This window comes from Pogona vitticeps, chromosome 4 (genome assembly GCF_051106095.1).
Source record: "Pogona vitticeps strain Pit_001003342236 chromosome 4, PviZW2.1, whole genome shotgun sequence".
NCBI lineage: Eukaryota > Metazoa > Chordata > Lepidosauria > Squamata > Agamidae > Pogona > Pogona vitticeps.
Genome location: NC_135786.1, coordinates 230899907 through 230924487, shown reverse-complemented (window position 1 = coordinate 230924487; position 24581 = coordinate 230899907). Strand labels below are relative to the sequence as shown.

Here is a 24581-nt window from a genome sequence, read left to right as displayed (position 1 = left end):
AAATACAACACACAGCCCTGATCTAATTTACACTTTTCTCATGCCTGGCTGTCACAAAATCCACTGCTCCAAAAGGTTGTCTTTTGTATCTGCTTTTTGTGAAAATCATGCCAGAACCTTTGCAAACAATAGTCTGCCAATAAGCGTAAAGAACTACAGGAAATATTTGTCCTTCTGTTTTCCTGTTTTTCACCAAACTGCAAGGAGGCTTCAACTTTGATGAACAGGAAATTAGTCTGGCTGGTGCATATGGCTTTCTACTTTTTAGAGCAGTGGTTTACAATCTTGGATCTCCAGATGTTCTTGGACTACAACTCCCAGAAATCCTGGCCAGGACAGCTCATGGTGAAGGCTTCTGGGAGTTTTAGTCCAAGAACATCTGGATAGCCCAGTTTGAAAACCACTGTTATAGAGATTAGGATCTGAACTAGGGACTAGAGATGGGTAGGAACCTGAAAAAAATGGTGGTTCGTGGTTAGCCACAACCCACCACGAACCAACCAGAAATCCGAATTCGCTCACAATTCGGTTTTCAGTTTGTGCTTGGTGGAGGGGGCTACGCAAAGCAAACCAAGTGCAAAGGGGGGGGAGTTTGGTGTTTCATTTTGCTTTGGCAAAACGGGATCCCCAAAATGGGTCACGAACTGAACCACAAACCAGCCTGGTTGGTTGGTTTTTCTGGTTCGAGATTCAGTTCGCACCTGTCTCTACTAGGGAGTGTAGAGCACTCATTGCAAGAAAGGGCTGTTCCTTGTGTTTTAAAAGCACTTGACCATAACCCCACTAGTTTTTTTGGTTCACCCAGAACTTGCAAATTAGCATTCTTTGTTTAGTGTTAGAGCATCAGCTTAACTAACATTCTGATTGCTAAGTCACTGGAAGAAAGTTGTGTGGCTGCAACATGAACATGTTTTCTCCTCCCCATGGGGACTGTACACTGGCTATATACAAACACATCCTGAATTCCTAACCAAATAAGTCTGGACCAGTTTGTGCAAAGTCTCGAATAAAGGAGAATAACCAGAACAAAGTGAATTTACAAATCAATTTATGTCTGGAGCACAGTCAAATTGAACGGGGCACAAATTGTTCCAACCTTTCCCTTTCTTTCATTTTTTAAAAAGCAAATCTCAAAGTGTCTAGTTTGAGAATCATTGGAGATTGCTGTCTGAAATTTGGCAGGTACGTTCCCTTGCTTTGCTCTACGGCATCTCAATATTTCATGCATATTAGTGCTGACTCAAATAAGTTGTGGGTGTTTTGGTTTTGCAATGCAAGTCAAGTCTTGAAGTCTTGTCTTTTTAATGATGTAAGCTACCTTGGATCATTTTAAAGGAGAAAGGTGGATAAAAATAGTTTAAATAAATAAATATGAACAAATGGGAGACTTGCGAGTTGATTCAGATCTGAGCTCAAATCAAAACAGATGGGGCAATTTCTGTGGACTGGATCAGGATCTGCAATGATCAAGGTTTCCTCTAAGGTGCACAGTTGTGTGAGCACTCATTGATGCACCCCCCATCCACACAACGCTCCTCCTCCTCCTCCACGCACCCATAGTGAGTATTTCCAGCCCCTTTGATTGATTGATTGATTGATTGATTGATTTTATATCCCGCCTATCTGGTCGGTTAAGACCATTCTGGTCATGGTGGAACCCTGAGCAGGGGGTAGACTTGCACACGCATGGGGAGAGCCACTCCTTACCACTCATCCAGTGTTTGAACATATCCCCAAGTTGCTGACCTCTGCCTTTGTTACTTTGAAGATGTGCAACCCTTCCACGTTTGACCTTTGTTCAACCATCCTCGCACCTACGATGCCAGCACTGCATATTAACGTACACATAATGCAGGGCTGAAGGGAATCAAAGGAGGACAGAAAGTCTTGCATCCCAGGTATTTCTGTTCTCCTTTGCTCTAGTTTGTTCCACTGCAGGATCAGCTCATGCAAACCCGAGCATTGTGTTGCGCCATGGTGATCCACATACTTTGTGTGTGCCATTGTATGATGATTCCTTATGGGCATTTTCTGCTCGTCAGTCGCTACCCCATCCATGCCCCCTGGACAGATCAAACAAGGAGAGATGAGAGAAGAAGGTGAGAGGGTGGGGAATATGGATCACGGGGAAGGCAATCTGTGTATGAAACAAAGGCATCAGGGAGCACATGCTGGTGTGTATGAACAGGTGGTACCAAGACAACCCAGTGCATCAGGATCTCAAGCAAAAAAATACCTTCCCTACATGTGCACATAAATACGAGGGTGATCTATTCCAACCAGCAGCAACAACAAACCAGAACAACCCCAGAATGACTCAAGACAACACTATGGTGTGGACAAGCTCTGAATTCCTCCTTTGAGAGAGCTGAGTGGTGAGTTGAAATGAAGCAAACTTTTCCTTTGGTTTCAGTGGCTTGCCACTGAAGGCTTTCAGTGGTTTGCCACTGAAGATGGATCTCCTATGAAACCAATGAAGCTAACTCTTCAAGGTCCCTAATCATGGAGGGGCCACAGAATAGAGATGGGCATGAACCTCAGTTTGTGGATTTGTGTAGGTTTTGTATGCGCAGCACCACACCACCCCAGCTTCCTTCCCCACTCCCCAGCCAATGCCCCACTCACCAGCCAGAGTGGACTGCTCTCTTCCTCCACTTCAGCTGTTCAGCCAGTCCCTGGCAGGAGCATGGGCTAGCCTGTCCCGCCTCCTTGGCTGATCACTCACTTAGACAAGTTGATGAGACAGGCAAGCCCCTGGTTCTGCTGGGGACTGGCTGAACAGCCAAAGAGAAGGAGAGGAACATGTGCCAGTTGGTGAGTGGGGGATCCAGCCGGGGAGGTGGGGAAAGGGAATGCGTGGCACCTGTGGTGTCGCCCTTAGGAACTGTCATGAAGCTCCGAACCAAGAAGCAATTTAAGTCTATATTTTTAAAAAAAAAAAAAATGGTGGTGATCTCTCATGGAACAACCCCAACGAAGAGGGTAACAGTGGTTACCTCATTGTTGTGAAGGAGCCCCCATAATAGTTTGAGTTTCAGAGACCAAGTGTAACGCAGTCCTATATTCCCAGCTAAGACTTCAAAGATCTGTAAGTTAAGCAAGGGACCAATAGCCATAGCAGTTGTGTGCCAAGGAAAGCACACGGCGTCCATTTCTGCAGTTGGCCCTACCAGGCTTAAATCATGGGCTCTTTCCCATAGCCGAGGGGCAGGGCAGGATAATCTCACCACCACAAGAGTCCAGTAGGCTAATGGGAAGCCACAGCAGACAACAGGTGGCTTGAATACAGGAAGGGACTGTGTTGGAGAAATGGTACGTGAGAATCTGCGTGTTTGAAGCCTATTGTCCTGCTCAACAGCCCTACCTCCTCAAATGACCCTTCTTTAATGGAACTATAGTGGTGCCTCGCTTAACGATTGCTTCGTTTAACAAAAAATTTGCTTAACGATGGCTTTTTCGGAGCGATCTTGCGCTCCGTTTAACGATTTTCCCTATGGGCAATTTTCGCTTAGCGATTTTGGAACCATGTTTCGCTTAACGTTTTTGGTTTTAGGTCCCCCGTTTTGCTTAACTTTTTTTTGACAGCCCCATTTTTTGCTATTTTTAAAATATTCTAAAATGTTTAAAAATGTTTAAAATGTTTGGAATCGTTAGTGCACCTAATAAAACCTTCGTTAAATTAATTTGGCTTTGTTCTGAGTCTTTTTAATTTTTTTGTGATTATTTTTCACCATTGAAATGCATTGAATAGGTGCATTCACCATTCACCTATGCATTTCAATTGGGGAACCGTGTTTCGCTTAAAGATGTTTCCTATGGCGATTTTCGCTTAAGGACGGCAATCCGTTCCTATTGGAATAGATTATCCGGTTTTCAGTGCATCTCTATGGGAAAACGTGTTTCGCTTAACAATGTTTTCCCATAGCGATTTTTTTTTGGAACCAATTAAAATCGTTAAGCGAGGCACTTAACGAGGCACAATCCTCCTTCATGGATTGCTGCCTTGTCGTGGCGAAGGGGCTTGAGTAACTCAGAGAAGCTATGGGCTATGCCGTGCAGGGACACCCAAGACGGACAGGACATAGTGGAGAGTTCCAACTAAACGCAATCCACCTGGAGTAGGAAATGGCAAGCCACTCCAGTATCTTTGCCAAGAACGCCCCATGATCAGAAACAAAAGGCTAAAAGATATGACGCTGGAAGATGGGCCCCTCAGGTCGGAAGGCGTCCAACATGCTACTGAGGAAGAGTGGAGGACAAGTACAAGTAGCTCCAGAGCTAATGAAGTGGTTGGGCCAAAGCCGAAAGGACGCTCAGCTGTGGACGTGCCTGGAAGTGAAAGGAAAGTCCAATGCTGTAAAGAAAAATACTGCATAGGAACCTGGAATGTAAGATCTATGAACCTTGGGAAGCTGGAGGTGGTCAAACAGGAGATGGCAAGAATAAACATTGACATCCTGGGCATCAGTGAACTAAAATGGACAGGAATGGGCGAATTCAGCTCAGATGATTATCATATCTACTATTGTGGGCAGGAATCCCATAGAAGGAATGGAGTAGCCCTCATAGTCAACAAAAGAGTGGGAAAAGCTGTAATGGGATACAATCTCAAAAATGATAGAATGATGTCAATACGAATCCAAGGCAGACCATTCAACATCACAATAATCCAAGTTTATGCACCAACCAGCATTGCTGAGGAGACTGAAATTGAACAATTCTATGAAGATTTACAACACCTTCTAGAACTGACACCAAAGAAAGATGTTCTTCTCATTCTAGGGGACTGGAATGCTAAAGTAGGGAGCCAAGAGATAAAAGGAACAACAGGGAAGTTTGGCCTTGGAGTTCAGAACGAAGCAGGACAAAGGCTAATAGAGTTTTGTCAAGAGAATAAGCTGGTCATCACAAACACTCTTTTCCAACAACACAAGAGGCGACTCTATACATGGAAATCACCAGATGGGCAATATCGAAATCAGATTGATTATATTCTCTGCAGCCAAAGATGGAGAAGCTCTATACAGTCAGCAAAAACAAGACCTGGAGCTGACTGCGGTTCTGATCATCAGCTTCTCATAGCAAAATTCAAGCTTAGACTGAAGAGAGTAGGAAAAACCACTGGGCCACTCAGGTATAATCTAAACCAAATCCCTTATGAATACACAGTGGAAGTAAAGAACAGATTTAAGGAACTAGATTCGGTGGACAGAGTGCCTGAAGAACTTTGGATAGAGGCTCGTAACATTGTCCAGGAGGCAGCAACGAAAACCATCCCAAAGAAAAGGAAATGCAAGAAAGCAAAGTGGCTGTCCAACGAGGCCTTAGAAATAGCAGAGAGGAGAAGGGAAGCAAAATGCAAGGGATTTAGGGAAAGTTACAGAAACTTGAATGCAGACTTCCAAAGAATAGCAAGGAGAGACAAGAGGGCCTTCTTACGTAAATGAACAATGCAAAGAAATAGAGGAAGATAACAGAAAAGGAAAGACCAGAGATCTGTTCAGGAAAATTGGACATATTAGAGGAACATTTTGCGCAAAGATGAACATGATAAAAGACAAAAATGGGAGGGACCTAACAGAAGCAGAAGACGTCAAGAAGAGGTGGCAAGAATACACAGAGGAATTATATCAGAAAGATTTGGATATCCCGGACAACCCAGACAATGTAGTTGCTGACCTTGAGCCAGACATCCTGGAGAGCGAAGTCAAGTGGGCCTTAGAAAGCCTGGCTAACAACAAGGCCAGTGGAGGTGATGGCATTCCAGTTGAACTATTTAAAATCTTGAAAGATGATGCTGTTAAGGTGCTACATTCAATATGCCAGCAAGTTTGGAAAACTCAACAGTGGCCAGAGGATTGGAAAAGATCAGTCTACATCCCAATCCCAAAGAAAGGCAGTGCCAAAGAATGCTCCAACTACCGTACAATTGCACTCATTTCACACGCTAGCAAGGTTATGCTCAAAATCCTACAAGCAGTATGTGGACCGAGAACTCCCAGAAGTACAAGCTGGATTCCGAAGAGGCAGAGGAACTCGAGACCAAATTGCTAACTTGCGCTGGATTATGGAGAAAGCCAGAGAGTTCCAGAAAAATATCTACTTCTGCTTCATTGACTATGCGAAAGCCTTTGACTGTGTGGACCACAGCAAACTATGGCAAGTTCTTAAAGAAATGGGAGTGCCTGACCACTTTATCTGTCTCCTGAGAAACCTATATGTGGGACAGGAAGCAACAGTTAGAACTGGTCATGGAACAACTGAGTGGTTCAAAATTGGGAAAGGAGTACGGCAAGGCTGTATATTGTCCCCCAGCTTATTTAACTTATATGCAGAATACATCATGCGGAAGGCTGGACTGGAAGAAACCCAAGCCGGAATTAAGATTGCCGGAAGAAATATCAACAACCTCCGATATGCAGATGATACCACTCTGATGGCAGAAAGTGAGGAGGAATTAAAGAACCTTGTAATGAGAGTGAAAGAGGAGAGTGCAAAAAACGGTCTGAAACTCAACATCAAAAAAACTAAGATCATGGCCACTGGTCCCATCACCTCCTGGGAAATAGAAGGGGAAGATATGGAGGCAGTGTCAAATTTTATCTTCCTGGGCTCCATGATCACTGCAGATGGAGACAGCAGCCCTGAAATTAAAAGGTGCCTTCTTCTTGGGAGGAAAGCGATGACAAATCTTGACAGCATCTTGAAAAGCAGAGACATCACCTTGCCAACAAAAGTCCGAATAGTCAAAGCTATGGTTTTTCCTGTAGTGATGTATGGAAGTGAGAGCTGGACCATAAAGAAAGCAGACCGCCGAAGAATTGATGCCTTTGAATTGTGGTGCTGGAGGAGGCTCTTGAGAATCCCCTGGACTGCAAGGAGAACAAACCTATCAGTTCTAAAGGAAATCAACCCTGAATGCTCACTTGAAGGACAGATCCTGAAGCTGAGGCTCCAGTACTTTGGCCATCTCATGAGAAGAAAAGAGTCCTTGGAAAAAACCTTGATGTTAGGAAGGTGTGATGGCAAGAGGAGAAGGGGACGACCGAGGATGAGATGGCTGGACAGTGTCTGCGAAGCAACCAACATGAACCTGACACAACTCCGGGAGGCAGTAGAAGACAGGAGGGCCTGGCGTGCTCTGGTCCATGGGGTCACAAAGAGTCGGACACGACTAAACGACTAAACACAAGCGAGGCACCACTGTACATAATAGTTTCCAACCTCGTCCATATCTAGTGTCTTAAGCCATAACTGGGCCAAATGGCAATTGTTAACCCATAACCAGCCAAATGTGGCTTTGGCTTTACCTTGAATGGGTGGAGGAGGATGTCCAGACTTCAAAGCCACTTCAGAGACATAAATCAAACTTTCTCTTCCTTCATCGCTGCTCACTCTTGAGTTTTGTTACCCTGCCTGTGGGCTTTGTTGCCCATTCCCAGAGGCTTCCGCCAGGCACCCTGAGACCCTCAACATGACCTTTTGCTGAGGTCTTGGAAGGGCTAGTGAACTCCAAACGCTTCTGCTACCCTGCGCTGAAAATGAAGGTGCCTTTTGGCAATTAAAGAAGAACGGGGAGGCTGAGATGAGGAGGGGCAGGAATGGCGTGATCCATTCAGTGACAAGAGAGAGGTCATAAAACAAGCAGCCACATCTTGAGGAGTGGAGGATCAAGGAGGAAGCCAGAGCAAAAAAGGAAGAAGGGGAAGATCAAAGGAAGCCATAGAGAGTGCGAGGAAAGGCAAACATCAAAACGAACATCAAGGTGAATATTGAACTCCGGGAGGAGCGGGACACAGAACTTTGCAGGAAAGAGGAAAGGATAGCAACCCCAAGAAAGGGGGGGGGGGGTAAAAGGAAGAGGTGAGAGACAGAAGACTTCATCCACAAAGCAGCTTTCTTTAAAAAGCAATCCTGGGATACAATGACTGGGAAGTGACCGATTATACTTTCATGACCAGAGTACCAGTTGTTTGGCCACCGACGGTGTCGAAGGACTGATTCTGGAACAGTGGAATAACAAGTGCTCCTCCACCATTAATTCACAGATGGAGGACCTTATCACTCATTCTGTGTTTGAACATATGGCATAGTAGGCAACAAATGTACGCAGATACCCTACCTGGAGATTTGGTCCGTTTTCATCAAAGTTTACATCTTGATTCTTTCTTAATCACTCAAATTTTATATTCTCTCTCTCTCTCTCTCTCTCTCTCTCTCTCTCTCTCTCTCTCATGAAGCTATTTGTTACTGAATTCCTAGCTCATCCCTTTTAACTTCCGTTTATTCTTTATTTAGAGGGAGTTTCCGCCTTTTTTCTACTTGTATGCCTTATTTTCTTCTTCCTTGTGTGTCTGTGACTGTGTTCAATTGCTTTGTGAGAAGCTAACCTCCTTCTGCTGTTCTGCCTGTTTAGCTCACGAGAAAAGCCACCGAGAGTTCAAGGGGAATGTTCAGAATCTTTCTTAGTGACTTGCAGTGTAGCGCAACCCATATCATTGTCTAGAGCGGCGGGGTAAAAATCGAATGAATAAATAAAATAAATATCTGAACTGCTGGATAGTTCGGTGAGTTAGGCAGCCAGAGTCTGTGAGTTCGATTCCCCACTGTGCCTCCTTGAGAGGGGCTGGACTTGATGATCCATAGGGTCCCATCCAGCTCTGCAGTTCTAAAATTATTGCTGTCTACACTTCCACCATGCATGATTCTGGTTTGGCTGTTCTCATGGACCTCTGTTTCTGGTGCTCAGCTGCAGATATTGGCTGTACCTTGTTACCTAGCTGCCTAGAGTGGTTGTAATTTGACCAGATAGGCTGGAAATAAGTAAGTAAGTAAGTAAGTAAGTAAGTAAGTAAGTAAGTAAGTAAGTAAGTAAGTAAGTAAGTACAAACAAACAAACAAACAAACAAACAAACAAACAAACAAACACAATACCTTCAGGTAGGGGCCCTGGCTCCCTGAAGAACCCGGGTCTGTAGGGATGGCCTGATGACTTCTGGAGCACGAGGTTCATCCTCATTGCTGGAGTCCTCTCGAAAAGACTTGATAGTACAGAGAGATGGTGGAGGGGAATTGTACAATTGTCAAAGTATATTCCAGCCAAGTTGAAGAGATCACCACCAGCTGAGAGAAATGGCTGGGCTACATCTCTAGAAGGACTTCTGCCACTGGTGGTATTTTGGTGCCATGACGGACATAGTAATTTTGTATTCACCCAGCCACCCACCCCATCTTTCTTCCTGATACAAACCAGGTAGCATATTCCTATTCTAATCTAATATTTGTTTTTTTCATTCATTGATGGATTGATCAAATAATTTCACAGAATACTAGCAGGGTTCTGAACTGTTTAGATTGTTTGGTAGCCACACTGGCAGAGTTGCAGCAGCTTAGGAGTGCAGGAGCCTTGTGACACAGTGGTTAAACTGCAGTTCTGCAGTCAAGACTCTACTCAAAACCTGAGTTTGAACCCAATGGGCTCAAGTAGCTAGCTCAAGGTTCACTCAGCCTTCCATCCCTCCAGGATTGATAAATTGAGTTCCCAGCTCAACAGTGGGGGCAGGAGAAAACATGTAGCCTGCATAATTAAATTGTAAACTACCCAGAGAGTAATTTAGGTGCTATGCAGAGGTATATATAAGCAGCAGACTGCTTTGCTTTGCTTTTGCTCTGTTTGTGACATTAAACATTTTTCCTTAAATGCTACCGGCATTTAAGGAAAATGGTGGGAAGGAGGAACCCCCCCTGACTTCTTGACTCGGGAAATCCATTTCGAAACTGCAAGGGATCTGAGAGAAAGACAAGAAGGAAGGAAGCCTAACAGTATGAATCTAAACATGAAACACAGATGTACAAAAGACTAGTGGGGTAAAAGCCTTTAGTCTATCTGTTCGCCTACGCTGCTGCTCTGTTGAATGCTTTCAAAATAAATCTTTTTGCTATCAGCCACTACTTTGGAGAGCCCCCGTGGCCTGAGAAACAATAAATAAATAAACAGAGGTGACAGTAAAACATATTTTATTTTCAGGAATAAATTGACCATACCAAGCCGTGGGGCAAAATTCTGTGCAGCTTTCTGCATTGTAGCTAAACATCACAACCCCATATCCCGGTGCATGATCTAGTGTTGTTAACTACTAACTAAAATGTGAACCCTATTTTTCGTCTTTCTTTTTTAAAACCATCCTCATCCACCTTTCCCCTCAGCTTTATTGAGAACATAAGAAAAGAACCAACAAACCTTTGAAAAGCTATATTTCTTCCACAAAAGACAAAAATATGTGCAAACATTCTTAGTACAAAGGTTTTAAAGCTGACTAATGTACAATAGTGAGAAATCCTTCAAACACTTAACTGCTCTTTCATATGGTCTAGAACTGTTTGGCTACAAAGCATTCTAAGGAACGATGATGTGTGTGAAGAGCTGTACCACATTCTGTTTACTCTCAGCCGCTTTAAATCTTTATAAAGAATGTTTGCACATATTTTAGCTTTTGTGCTAGATGTTCCTTTCTTATTTACTTGAAGGTCTTATTTACGTTTGTTTGTTTTTTAACTGTAATATATCAAATATCTATTTTAGTCATGCAGTATTCTACAAAGATTTAACACGGTTAGTCTGCAATGCCAAGGAGAAAACGTACGTCAGATTGTATTGGGCCAAATAGATGTAGGTATACAGTATGTATTTTTCAGTGTATAAGACGCCCCCATGTATAAGGCACCATCCACTTTTCTAACCCAAAATTAAGAAATCTAAGTGGGGCTTAGCAAGTGTAGGGGGAAAGAGATCAAAGCACTGCAGGATCTGCTCTGATCCCTACTTTCCCCTCCACTTGTTTTTCTCTCTGCTCAGCTTACTTCTGTGTATAAGACGACCCACAATTTTTTGTCTAAAGATTTTAGACAGAAGTATAGTCTTATACATGGAAAAATATGGCATATACATTGTGTTATAAGGCAACAACTGAAATCCTGTCACACAGCTCTGCATACACGATGCAAAGTGGCGGAGTCCATGTGGGAAATCAATGGCACAGTCCCCAGTTCCCGGCTTCCCATTGACTGACTCCTCCTCCAGGGGGCGCTCTTCTGCTAGCTGGCATGATGTAACTCTTGGGACCCCACCCACTGATTTGGTGGGACCCACTTCTATTGGCATGGCACAATCTAGGAACCCCCCAGGGGGAAATGTCAAGGATCTCCTCGCGTGGTGGTTCTGACTATGGTCGGTCTGTGTTGCACAGTCTTTAGCCTCTAGTCTGCTGAGCACCATCTCCCCCCCCCCCCAGGAACGAAGAGCATGGCTGCCCTGGGGCCGAAACTAGATATTTCTCCCAACCTTGTCCTCACAAACGTGGAAATGAGAAAGAACAGACCCGATCAGCCCTATTTTCATCTCTGATTCCAGCTATTCCAAAAGCCTTTGCTTTTCTCTGCATAACACAATGTTGCAAAGGTTTGAAATTCCCCTTAAAACCCCCAGGATTGCTTCAGTTTTTTCCTTGAGCGAGGCTGATTCTTTCGGAGTAGAGCGTTCGTGCAGACGAAGCCAAACCTTAGCTTCCTCTTGCTTTCTTTAGAGGCAGTAGTGGGGCTCAAGATTTAATTCAACTCATTCACAGCACCAATAACTATATCACTGCCAGGTTGAATTTAGTTATTTTGTCATCTGCTCTTCGTGTTTGAATGTAATGTATTTGGGGTTTGTTTTCTCTCCTTTTCACATGAATTGGGTGCATTTGATCTCTGCCAGCCAGTGCAGTTCATAATTCTAATACGGTTATCTTCAAAAAGAGTGCCACATTGGGGCCCATTTAAAATCCCATAAATCTGGACGAAATTAGATGAGAGGCTGCGTTTAAAAAAAACCCTCTGTTGTATGTCAGGAATACTGGCTCGATAGAAATACGATTGTGGATTTGGAGTGCAATGTTTTAAAATAAATTATTAGAGTCATGATGACTCTACAGTTCCTAGAAAATAGTTTGTTAATGTTAACCGTTGGAAAGGCTGGATAGCTCATTTAGGTACAGTGGACCCTCGACTTACAGACTTTTCGAGTTACAGACTTCTCTGGCTGCAAAGTTTAGATTCGACTTGCAGCCGGAGAATCGACTTACAGACCAGAAAAAAACCAAAATGGAACAAAAATAGAATAAAAACTGCCAGTTGTGGGATTAATTGGTTTTCAATGCATTGTATGTCAATGGAAATTCGACCTACAGACTTTTCGACTTACAGCCACCGTTCCAATACGGATTAATTCCTTAAGTAGAGGGTCCACTGTATCTGGCTAGGAAGCCAAAGGCTGGGAGTTCAATTCCCTACTGTGCCCAGGAGGACAGCCAGCCTGGGTGGCCTTGGGCAAGCTGCAAAGGGAATGGTAGACCACTTCTGTGCATTCTCTACCTAGAAAAGGGAAGACATAAGTCAGAATTGGTTTGACTGGACACCAGTATTACACTGGCTGGATAGCTCAGTGAGTTAGATATTGTCGGGAGTTCAGTTCTCCAATGTGTCTCCTGTGAGTGGAGCCAGCCCATGTAGCCTTGGGCGAGCTGTACAGTCCCAGGGAGCTTCCAGGAGAAGGGAATGGTCAAGCACTCCTGTGCGTTCTCTACCTAGAAAACCCTGAAAGGGGACACCATAAGTCAGAATTGGCTTGACGGCACATGGTTATTTATAAGATTATAGTTACAGAGTTTTCTTTTTAGAGACATTTCTGGTTCTCAAAAAGATGTCTTTTGGATTCTCCTCCTCCCCCATCCGCAACTCTTTATACTGCCTAGCCTGTCAAAGAACTCTGCAGAACTCAGAAATCTGCATACTTTGGTGGCATTTGGATCAGTTCTAATACTTGTTTTTCCCTGCCCTTAGTCTTTGGCCCGAGAAGCAGAGAAAATCCGAATATATCTGTGAACTTTCTGCTCCCTGCAGTATAACCACTCCTCTCTGGTCCGAGTGTTGTCTCCATAACAATAAAATGTTCTAAGCTGGCTACCCCATACACAAAGATTGGCACACAGCAGGGTGGTGTTGTATTTCATAATAAAAAAACACTGCATTCCCAGAAGGTCCCTTATTATTGCAAACAAAGGGTACTCTGGTTTCTCAGCAGCAAATGACAAGACACCAGTCTGAAAAGATGCAGGGGGAGGGGAGAGCTTTGTGGTATAAGCTGTAGTGCATGCGGACAAATTCCACACATAGAGGAACCTTAAAAGATGCATTTTTAATGCCAGCCTCCAAGGGGGCTTTTAAAATGCTGGATTTCTAAGGAACAGTCTTCCTGTTACAGGAATGGCTTCAAAATGAGATGATTAATGAATATGAAGGGGAGTGAGGTCCGTGGACCATCGTCAGCGTTTTCTATATTGGAATAAACTTCGCAATAACTGTCTATTGCATTGGCCTCTTAATATATTTCTTAAAAACTCAAAACACAATTCAAGGGTTAGCAGGGACAAAATATTTTAATTTATTATTAGATTGCTCATAGTTGGTATTTAGGGAAGGGCTGCAGCCCCTGGGCGTAATACCTATTTTGCATTCAGAAAATGGTGGGTTCAGTCTCTGCTATCTCAAAAAAACTCCTTCCTGAAACCCTGAACAGCCATTGCCTATCTGTGTCAGGAACACTGAGCCAGATGATTAGTTCCAAAACTGGGGGGGGGGGGGGTTCCCCATGGGGTGGGGGAGCACAAAGAAATTCTTAAGGGCATTGGTTAGTGACTTTGTGTTCCTTATCAGCTTAACTGAACTTTGGTGATAGATACCATTGCAAGAATTTAGGATTTCTCATGACAAAGAAATTGTATGTGTTTTTTATCTAGTTATAAATATAATTTATATAATATAATTGTATTATTTTTATTTTAAATTGTGGATTGCTTTTTTGTTTGCTTTGTTTTGTTCAAAGGAGGTCAGATGATGATAAGCTGATGGGATAGCTCAGTGGTTTAGGGGGAGTTTGACTCCCCGCCGTGCCTCCAGGAAGAAGAACCAGCCTGGGTGGCCTTGGGCAAGCTGCATAATGAATATCATCATCAGAAAAAGAGAATGGTAAGCCACTTCTGAGTATAGTCTTCCTATAAAACCCTGGAAAGGGTTGCTATAAGTCAGAATTGACTTGACAGTACCTCAGTACCACCTTCTTCTTCTTCTTCTTCTTCTTCTTCTTCTTCTTCTTCTTCTTCATCATCATCATCATCATCATCATCATCATCATCATCATCATCATCATCATTATTATTATTATTATTATTATTATTATTATTATTATTATTATTATTATTATTATTATATGATGGTAAAAGGGAAATGGAGAGAAAAATCAGCTTCAGAATTACTGGGCAGATAGAGAATGGTCCGACTTAGTACAAGGAAGCTTTGTGTGCTCAGATGAGATTAACCCATCCTGAGCCAATGAAAACATGGGTGTATCCCGCTTGTCGTTCCTTAGGATGCTCATGTATTGGCTCCATGTTATGAATGAGTGCTAAGCAGCTGGGAATGTGTTGTACTCTGCTTGCAGGGAACTAAGGAAGCGGAAACCACTTCTCTCATAAGTACTGCTTGACTACTACGGGTGAATTCTTGTTACCAGGAGATGGAAGATAAATAGTTTAACACATATGCCCTCTTCAGGCTCTGCTTAAGTTATTTGCTGCCTGATACAAAAAAGCAAGTGGAATCCCATAGAAAGTCAAGGTACATAGAAAGTCAAGGTACATAGACCAGAGAAGTGAGTCTATCACATAAAATGGAAGAATCCCACAGTAGTAGAATTGTTGGTTGGTTGGTTTGCTGCCTTTCTCTGAAGGCATCTCACAACAGATGAAACTAGATTTAAAAACTCAGTTTTAAAATACTATATAAATATCATACTACAAACTAATTAAACCTATAATAAGATTAAAAACAAAGACTGAAAACAATTTTAAAACATTTGTGAATCTGTAAATTACAATTCCCTTCAGTGTGGGATTGTCACTCTCAAATTGGCTTTGTCAGCCACACTAGATGCTGTTCCAAGTCCTCCATACACAGCATGTTACCATAGTCTCTCGAGACTGAAGAAGGCCTAACCTAAATTAAAAACTAGCATCGCTGAGACAACTTACTGCTTAAAAATTCGGGAGTGACAAATCCCTTCCACACTGAAGACAAATACCATCTGTCCCCTGTCCAGTTCCCTGGTTTTGCTGGTTTCGGGACTGCCTCTTTGCCTTGGCCTGCTGGACAAGTGTCTCTTCAAATTGGGAGAGGCCATGCTGCACCACCTGTCATCAGGCTGAATGCTCAGACGTCAGGGTTTCCCATCTGTTGAGGTCCATTCCTAAGGCCTTCAGATCCCGCTTGCAGATATCCTTGTATCACAGCTGTGGTCTCCCTCTGGGGCGATTTCCCTGCACTAATTCTCCATACAGGAGATCTTTTGGAATCCGACCATCAGCCATTCTCACAACATGCCCAAGCCAACATAGACGGCGCTGTTTCAGTAATGTACACATGCTAAAAATTCCAGCTCGTTCTATTCTTGCTACAATAGCCATACAACAAAAGGAAAAATTGAAACAAAAGGTCTTGATACTTAAACCACTGAGCTATTGAGCCACAACAGAACTGTGGCTAAGCATGTATTAAAGACTAGATTGCATCATTATTTCATACAAGTGCACGCGCTGATAGAAGGCCTGAGCTATGGGCATTCTTTATTTTTGAAGGCAAAGATTAGTCATCCTTCAGTCTCAAGAGACTATGGTAACATGCTCTGTATGGAGGACTTGGAACAGCATCTAGTGTGGCTGAGAAGGCCAATTTGAGAGTGACCATCCCTTCCACACTGAGGGCAAAACTGATGCATTTTCCTACAAGATGATATTAGAAGTGAAGCGCAGAAAGGTATGATTCCTGCCAGTATCTTCTGACTGTATGGACTTTGGGGTGGCTAATTCCGAGACCTATTCCGACATGAATCGGCTCTTCCTTCGGGTGACTGGCTTGCCTCCTGCAGGCCCCCCGGTTCCTCTGAAGACGGTCACAGGAATGCAAGAATCCAGGTCACCAATGTAGAGCGAGTGCTTCTACTTTGCAACGTTTCAGCAAAGGGAACCGTGGGGTTTGATGCCTGTCCCTGCAGAGCACGCAGGAAGTCAGAGTGTGCTCTTTCACACGGTGTGTATTTCTGTGTGTTCCTCTATCCCACCCACAGCCCTGTTGGGATTTCCTATCCGCCTGTGGTTTTGTTTTCTTATTCTGCTAGCCATAGAGCCAAGGCAAGCGAACTAGACGTTTTTGTGTATGTGTGTGTTCTGGTCCATCAAGTTAAAACTGACTTATAGCAGCCCTAACAGGGCTTTCAAGATAAGTGAGATATTTAAGGAGTGGCTTTACCAGTTCCACCGCCCCCCCCAGTGAGTTACCATGGCTGAGTGGGGATTCGAACCCAGGTCTCATGAGTCCTAAACCATTCCTCTATCCACTACAGCACACTGGGAACTATTACAGTACTGCTGCAGTTATTTGGAGTAAGCAAAGGTGTGTCTGATGGGGACCCAGGAGAGAGTCTTCTCTGTCACTGCTCCCAGACTTTGCTCCCACAGGAGTCCAGGCTGGCTCCATCTTTGCTGTCCTTCTGCAAGCAGGCAAAGACCTTTCTCTTCAGGCAAACCTTCACTCAGTTACCGGAGCATGATTTTTAAATAGATTGTTATGCATTATTTCTTTGACTGGATTTTTAGTACTACTTGTGTTTCCCATTTTGGGTTTCCCATTTCACTTTAAAAAAAAAATGTATACTTACTGATCTTTGACTTAATATTTCCTGTTAATGATGTAAGATGGCTCCTTATTCCTTGTTTGTACTTTTTAAAATATTGTCTTTGAATGATGTCAACCACCATTGTGTAATCATTGTTTTCAACTTTAAAAATTGTCTTTCATTGTTGTAAGCCGCCTTGAGTCCTTTTCAAGGTGAAAGGAGGAGTAAAAATATTTTAAACAAACAAATTAATAATCGAATCATAGGGGATTTGAAAGCCTTTCTTAAAACACTGTGGGATTGATTTGGAATAGCAATTCCTTGATGACACCATCCTCACCATTCTTGGTGTGACCACCTTCAACAGCAAGGCACAGGAGGAATGAGTGAAATGATTTGATGCTTTTTGGAGAGGTTCTGAAAAGTAACAAGGTCTCAAACTGTTCAGATGCATACCTGTATATCTGTGAAGATTCTCAGTCATCCAGGTGGAATTTGAGTCATGGCAACTGGACCTCTTTCTTACTAGGTTGAAACATTTCACGACTCATCCAAGTGAGACTGAGGACGCAAGACTCAACTTCCAGATGTTCAAAGGCATGTTCATCAAAACCAGCTCCTTGACTTTGGCACAGAAACTAACAAGGACGCAATGCAATCCAAGTTAAGGTTGGGGTAATATGTTCAAATTCACTGATCTCTGCAATCAGCCTGCCTGCTGCATTTTGGACCCGCTGGAGTTTCCGTACCATCTTCAAGGGCAGCCCCATGTAGAGACCAGTACAGTAGTCTATTCTTGAGCTTACCAATTCACATACCAGCATTGTTAGGGATTTCCTGCCTAGATGAAGGCACAATTGGGCAATCAACTGATGAAGCTGTGAAAAAGCAGTCCTAGCCGCAAACCATATTGGCCACTCAATTGAGAGTGTCGGGTCCAGAAAAATTATCAAATTGCAGGTGATCTGTGCCTGTCCAGCTGACTTCAAAAACCCTCCACAAGAGGACCAAGGATGATGATGATGATGATGATGATGATGATGATGATGATGATGATGATGATGATTCATAGACATCCTTCAGTCTCGAGAGAATATGGTAGTGTGCTCTGTATGGAGGACTTGGAACAGTGTCTAGTGTTTTGATGCTGTACGCGAAGCTGGAATGTCCTCTCCAGAGCACGAAGCCTGGGTAAAATAATATGGAGGATAGGCTGTTACTCAAGCAGCAAATCCCTCCTCTCCACGTCACTGAAATAGTCCAATGGAAAGGCAAGAGCCAATACAACTGGTTTCAGCAACGTCGCAGAGTTGACAGAATGACACCAACTGCCTCCAGGACTACGGCTCCGGATTTTGCCTCAAGGTTTACTCCTGAAGCCTTTTCCATGAGTGGATATAGCCACAAGGCAGTGGAGGTTTGAAGTCAGAGTTTTCCTTCTCTTAGGTGGGCTGCCTTCCAGGGCTGAATGAGTCCCATCTACCCGGCCTGTTCCCTCACAGCATGGAGGACGATGGCGGCGCCTCTCATTGGCATCATCTAATTTGATTATTTTTCCAGTGAATTCAAGGCACTCGATGTCAATTTTTTAAAGATACACTGTAGCAATCATATCATGTGTTTTCATTTTGCTTTCACCTCAAAGCTGTAACATTGTTAACTGATGTAATGGGAAACTTTGTTTTTCTACTTGTTTCATTAATGTTATTACAACCTTTTTTATTTAAAACAGAATCTCCAATAACAAGTAGAGTTTTTCAATATATCAAAGCACAGCCCATTCAAAACACATTTTTTATTATTATTATTATTATTATTATTATTATTATTATTATTATTATTATTATTATTATTATTATTATTATTATTATTATTATTATTCCTTGAGAATAGAGGAAACTGACTCATACTGTGTGAGAACATTATTTCATTTTGGCAGTGACTGGCAGTGGCTCTCCAGATGTTTTTCCATCCCTACCTAGAGATACCATAGACTGAATCTGGGACATACAGTATATTACTTTATTAACCTGTGACCTTTCCTGCCAAGTAAAACACATTTCCTGAACAGTTTGCACCCTCCCAATCGCTCTTTCAGGGAAACACAAGCAGATGTGCAAACATAAATTTCTTTTCAAGTTGCAACACCAAGATGATCGCCTTTCCTTTATCAGCCAGCACTTTCGCATGAGAAGGCATTGCACCCTTGATCTTTTCTGGAAAATGTCACAGTATCCCAACAGGGTGCTGTTTTGCAACTGTATTCCATCCTATCATTTTTATCTCTTTGTAAGCTACCCTGGTGGCGCTGCGGATTAAACTGCAGAAGCCTCTGTGCTGCAAGTCAGAATACCAGCTGTCGTAAGATCGAATCTATGCAACGGAGGGAGCTCCCGTCACTTGTCCCAGCTCCCGCCAACCTAGCCGTTCGAAAACATGTAAAAATGCAAGTCGATAAATAGGGACCACCACAGAGGGAAGGTCACAGCGTCCCGTGTCTAGTTGCGCTGGCCACGTGACCACGGAAACTATCTACGGACAAACGGTGGCTCTACAGCTTGGAGACAGGGATGAGCACCATGCCCTAGAGTTGGACACGACTGGACTATATGTCAAGGGGAACCTTAGCTTTTCAAGCTACCCTGGGAATACTGACAGGTACTGAAACAAATGGATACAAACTGGAGGAAATATACATATTATCCAAAATGGCTCCAAGTCAGGCCCCATTCCACTCCCAGGTGGGTGGAATGGGAAGGGAGAGGGAGGAAAGAAAGAGAGTGGGGGATCTGGAGAGGAGGAAAGAGAAAAGACAGGGGCAGAAGCTAAAAGACAGCTTGGCTTGCTTTCTGTAGACCTGTGGTTTCCAACCTTGGGTCCCCACGTGGTCTTGGACTCAAACTCCCAGTAGCCTTCACCACGAGCTGTGATGGCCAGGATTTCTGGGAGTTGTAGTCCCAGAACATCTGGGCACCCAAGGTTGGGAGCCACTGCTTTAGACTGTCTGGCTACCCCTGGCTTGAGTTCCAGCCATTATAGCTGAATAGATCCCCTCCAGCAAATTATTCTTAAAGGAATACACCCTTTAATTTTAAGAAATGCACCCTTTGTTTGAGGTATGTAAAAGGTGGGCTTTTATGAAGAACAAAGAACATTTGATAAACTATTCCTCAGGACAAGTGATAAAATAATTAAAATAATGTATGAATATCTCTTAAACATGAAAATGGAAGATGAAGGGGAGACAAATAGGCACAAAATATTGGTCATAATATTGATTGAATATTGGACACAAATTTGGCAGAATAATATTAAACTTACAAAATCAGTAGTTTCCTAAGAATATATATAAGATGTTTTACAGATGGTATATGATTCCAAATTGACTTTCTAAAATATATGAAAATGTACTTCCAACAAGTGATGGAAATGTAAAATACAGGAGGGGTACTTTCTATCATGTTTGGTGAACTTGTAGGGAAGCAAAAAAATTACTGGGAGATTAATTACTGGGAGTAGACCTTGTCTAGAGGGGCGGGGTAGAAATTGAATAAATAAATAAAATAAATAAATTAATACATGAAATGTTGAAAAAAAATGTATCTTGTGCAATACCATTTAAACCAGAATTGTTTCTATTGAATATTTGAATATTATGCCTGAGATTGTAGATAAAGAAATGAGACATTTGATAATACATGTAATTACTGCAGCTGGGATAGTATGTATATGGGAAATACTGGAAAAAAGCAGAAATACCGTCCCTAGAACAGCTGACAGAGAAGATACTGGAAGTGGCGGAGATGGATGTACTAACAGGAGCACTAAACGAGAGGTCATCATAAAAAGAACTCAAAAACTGGCAACGATTTTATAACTGGACTTGAAATATGGATTGGAAAACACAGATAAAAGAGGAATGTGACGGTCCAACTGGGGAACGGAGAGATTAGTAACTATAGCAATTCTGGTAAAACTTTTTTGTTATCTTGTTCTTTTAGTCTAATTGTATAAGTGGATGTAAAAATACTCTCTTGCTCTCTGGAAGTTTACCTTTCCCTTCACTCATATCTATTTTCCCCTTGCCCCATTCCCCGCTACTCCCAATCCTATTCCCATTGAAAATGAATTAAAAAATGTAAAAAAGAGGAATACACCCTTTGACAGAAGACACACTGTCTGTTTGTAGGTTTTTGGCACAGCTGATGCTTTTTTTAAAATCTCCTTCATTTCCACATCCATTTGCAAATGCTTTTTTTTTTTAATCTACTCCATTTCCACGTCTATTCGCAAATGCTTCCTTTAAAGTACTTTTTTTTTAAAAAAATCACATTTTCATACCTCTGAAAATTCTAGTCCACATTTTTCGTCAGGGTATGCATTTTTGGAAGCTCCTCTCTAAAACCCCACCTTTCTCCTATCATGTTCCCTGATTGCCTTCTGAATCAAGGTCTTTCTTTTTCTGCCCCATCTTGGTGTTCCCATTAGAGATGGACATGAACCGGTTCATCCAAGTTTGTCAGCCACTCATCAGGTCCAGCATGCTAACTTCTGGCACCTCCTCAACTGATCTTCTGGTATTGGCAACAGCTCAGGCTCCTCTGCCCCGCCCTCTTGGCTGATCTCCCAATCAGAGAAAAGGGCGGGGCAGAGAAGTCCTTGCTCTTGCTCATGACTGGGAGATTAGCCAAGGAGGTGGAACAAGCGAGCAAGCTGGGCCTGGGGATTGGCCGAGGAGGTGAGGGAATGAACCGGGACAAACCAGTCCATGGCTATCTCAAGTCCCCAAGCCTGCAGGAAGGAGTCAACCATGGGCTGTGTGGTTCTTGTTGGGGTGGGTGGTCCACAGATTCCATAGGATGGAAAACTTCAGCCACTTATGTTCTCCTTCCTTTTTTCCCTGGTTGTTCATCATATTGTCCAAAGCCCTGGTTCCTTGCAAGGGTTTTTGAACTTCATAAAGTCTAAAGTTGCCTGCCAGCTTCCCTAAAGGAATGAAATGTTTGGGTTAGTGGGTAGAGTATCAGATTAGCGCTAAGTCCATTTTACCTTGTCCAGCACTGACATTCCAGACCGGCATCCATTTTCCTGCATTTGGGACAAGCATTTTTCCAGCCTGACTTGGGGAGAGGCTAGGAAAGAAGAAAGGAGGGAGGGCAGAGAGGGAAGGGGAGGGAATAAAGCACCCTCCCTCTGGTGATTTGAATCAGCTGTGAATGGAACAACTGGGAGTAGAAATGGCACCACCGTTAAAACATGACAGAGATTTTTACTTCTGCTGACACTGTGAAAAGCCCCTGGGCAATCCATAAATAATAGACAAGTTGGTTTATTCACTATAATACAGTCTTTTATTATCTATACAACAGGAAAAAGGCCGGAATTTTTTCCACCCACTGGACAAACCCCCACTCACCTATTCTACCTGTTCTTACAGGTGGGGGCTTCTGGATGGACCCTCCCTCCCTCTGCATCCAATTTTTGCATGTTCATAGATGTTTTAGCGGTCCCCTCTCTGCTCTTGATTCAGGGTAAGCAGGAGGTGGGGTTCTGGTTAGGGTGGGTCTCTGGTGCCTTTAAAATAGCCCCAGAGCAAAAAATGTTAACAGATGAGGTCTTTTCCTAGAACAGGGAGCAATGCCACGCTTCTTACATTTCTGTCCGTCTATTAAAATCAACGTTTTAATTTGGAACAGGAGGCTGCGGGAAGGGAAGGAAAGGAGGCGTCCCTGGGGAAGAAAGCCAACGACTGCAAAATGGGGGGGAGAAAGATTTTATACAAAGGCAACAAGAGCTTTGCCTTTGCGAAAGGCTTTTGCTCAGAACAGTGGCTGGATAGCTCAGTGGTTTAGAGCCAGAGGTTGGGAGTTTGATTCCCTGTTGTGTCTCCAGGGGGAAAAGCCAGCCTGGGTGGCCTTGGGCAAGCTGTACAATCCCAGGGCAGCCCCAGAAGAAGGGAATGGGAAACCATTTCTGAGTATTGCCTATCTAGAAAACCTTGGAAAGGTTGCCATAAGCTGACAGCGTGCTGCTGCTGCTGCTGTTATTATTATTATTTACTAGGTAGTAAAAACATTGCCTTGTATTATATAACAGATACAAGTTTTAACCAAAAACCTAACTATCTGTTAAATATCAGCACAGTATGTACACTGTTCCCAATATTGCCCTTTCTTTTTGGTAGCTCTGATGGTTTCTGAGATCTGCAACTGCTTATAGCACTGTGTGAAATTTCTTGATATTGTTGCCAAAGCCCCAATGACTACAGGGCCCACTAAAGTGTGTTTCCTCCACAAGCGAGATTTTTCAATCGCCAGGTCATCATCTGTCAATAATCTGTGTTGATTTTTCTTTTGCCACCTATTCTATTTTTTTGTTTTTTCAATTCCAGTTCTGAAAACACTTTACTCCGGATGATAAACCTTCTCTGATCTTTTAATCATTGTTCAGTTATGTCACTACTTGGGTGTTTCCTCATCCAAATTCCCACCATTCTTTTTTGAAAACCACGGGTTTGCCTCATAATAACTGTAGCGTTCACCCTAAGTTATGTAATAAGATATGTAATATTCATGAGTTTTATGCTCTCTCAGAGCATGAGAGAGGAGTCAGTCAGTTAAGTTGAGTCAGAGTCGGTGTTAGGAATCAGAGAGAGAAGGAGGGGTCTGAGGAGTGATTAGTTTGAGTGAGAACTGTGGTAATTAATATAGAAGATTAATATTGAAGCTTAATGAAACTTGAAGAATGTGCTTATGAATTGTTCCAGAAACCAACTGTAATCAATAAACCTGTTATATTAAAAAGTCAGTACTGAATGGACCTTCATCTTTTCTAAGTAAAGTACGTTGATAAAGAGATCAATTGGTGGCAGTGTGTCTGTCAAGAGGTTTTGATTTGCCTTTGTGAGCTCTGTGCTTGGGGAGACAAGCAGGATCCACGAGGGTGAACGTCACAATAATATTTCATAATTTCTCTTTTTTTGGTGGGAATTCTGCATTTGCATTGCTCCAGTAGCTTTGCAGCAGCCTGTCCAGGTTCCTCAACCAGGTCTGCTGAGTCCTGTGGCTGATTTGTCACCAAATGCCCAGGGGCTATAGCATCTGACATGGTCCTTGTTGACCCAGGTTATAACTGATCCGGTATGGATTTCTGTATCTTTCCTCTCATCATAATTGATGGTTGGTGGACACAGTTGGTCTGGCTTCTTAGCTGAGACCTGTTTGGCTTGAGAGACTCTTCAGGTAGAGAAACTACAACCCGCATAGCTCTCAAACTCAATGAACCACACAAGCCTCTCCGCTTCAACAAGGCCTGGGCTTATGGAGGGGTTGTTGTTGTTGTTGTTGTTAGCTGAAGAACAGCTGTAGAAAAGCAAACGCAACAAAATTCAGTGTAATACAGTAAAGCAGAAGCCAATAAAGCAGAAGACAAACCAGAAGCCAATTTGACCACGATTTGGCCAGCTTTTCTCAAATTTCCCACCCCATTCCATCCTGTGCTTTAGAAAAGAATAGGAAAAAGTTCCTTTCTTCTTCTGTTACATCTCCCTAAATCCCTCGGCTGCTAAGAGATCCCACAAGCTGCAGCTGAACAAAGCCGTATTTTCAAGCTCCGACTTAAATTGCTTCTTCCACTACCTCACTTCATAGGATCTGGCAGTAAAATCTAACAGTTCATATACCAGATGCAAAGGAGTTTCCAAAAGAAAATAAACCAGAGTCCCCACCCAGAAACCTTTAAGCCCACAAGAGAAGGGTATGGCCTATAAACGTGTTTTGTTGACACTTTAAAAAAAGCTATTTAGGAGTCCATTTCT

General features: G+C 42.9%; 1 long non-coding RNA gene across 1 annotated transcript in view; it reads right to left on the bottom strand.

The window, feature by feature from the left end:
• The window catches only part of LOC140707006 (uncharacterized), a 45740-nt gene that overhangs the window by 8940 nt on the left and 12219 nt on the right, over positions 1–24581 (bottom strand). Inside the window, exon 2 of the long non-coding RNA XR_012087013.2 lies at positions 8935–9041. This is a non-coding gene — a long non-coding RNA (uncharacterized LOC140707006). The remainder of the gene's footprint in view (positions 1–8934; positions 9042–24581) is intronic.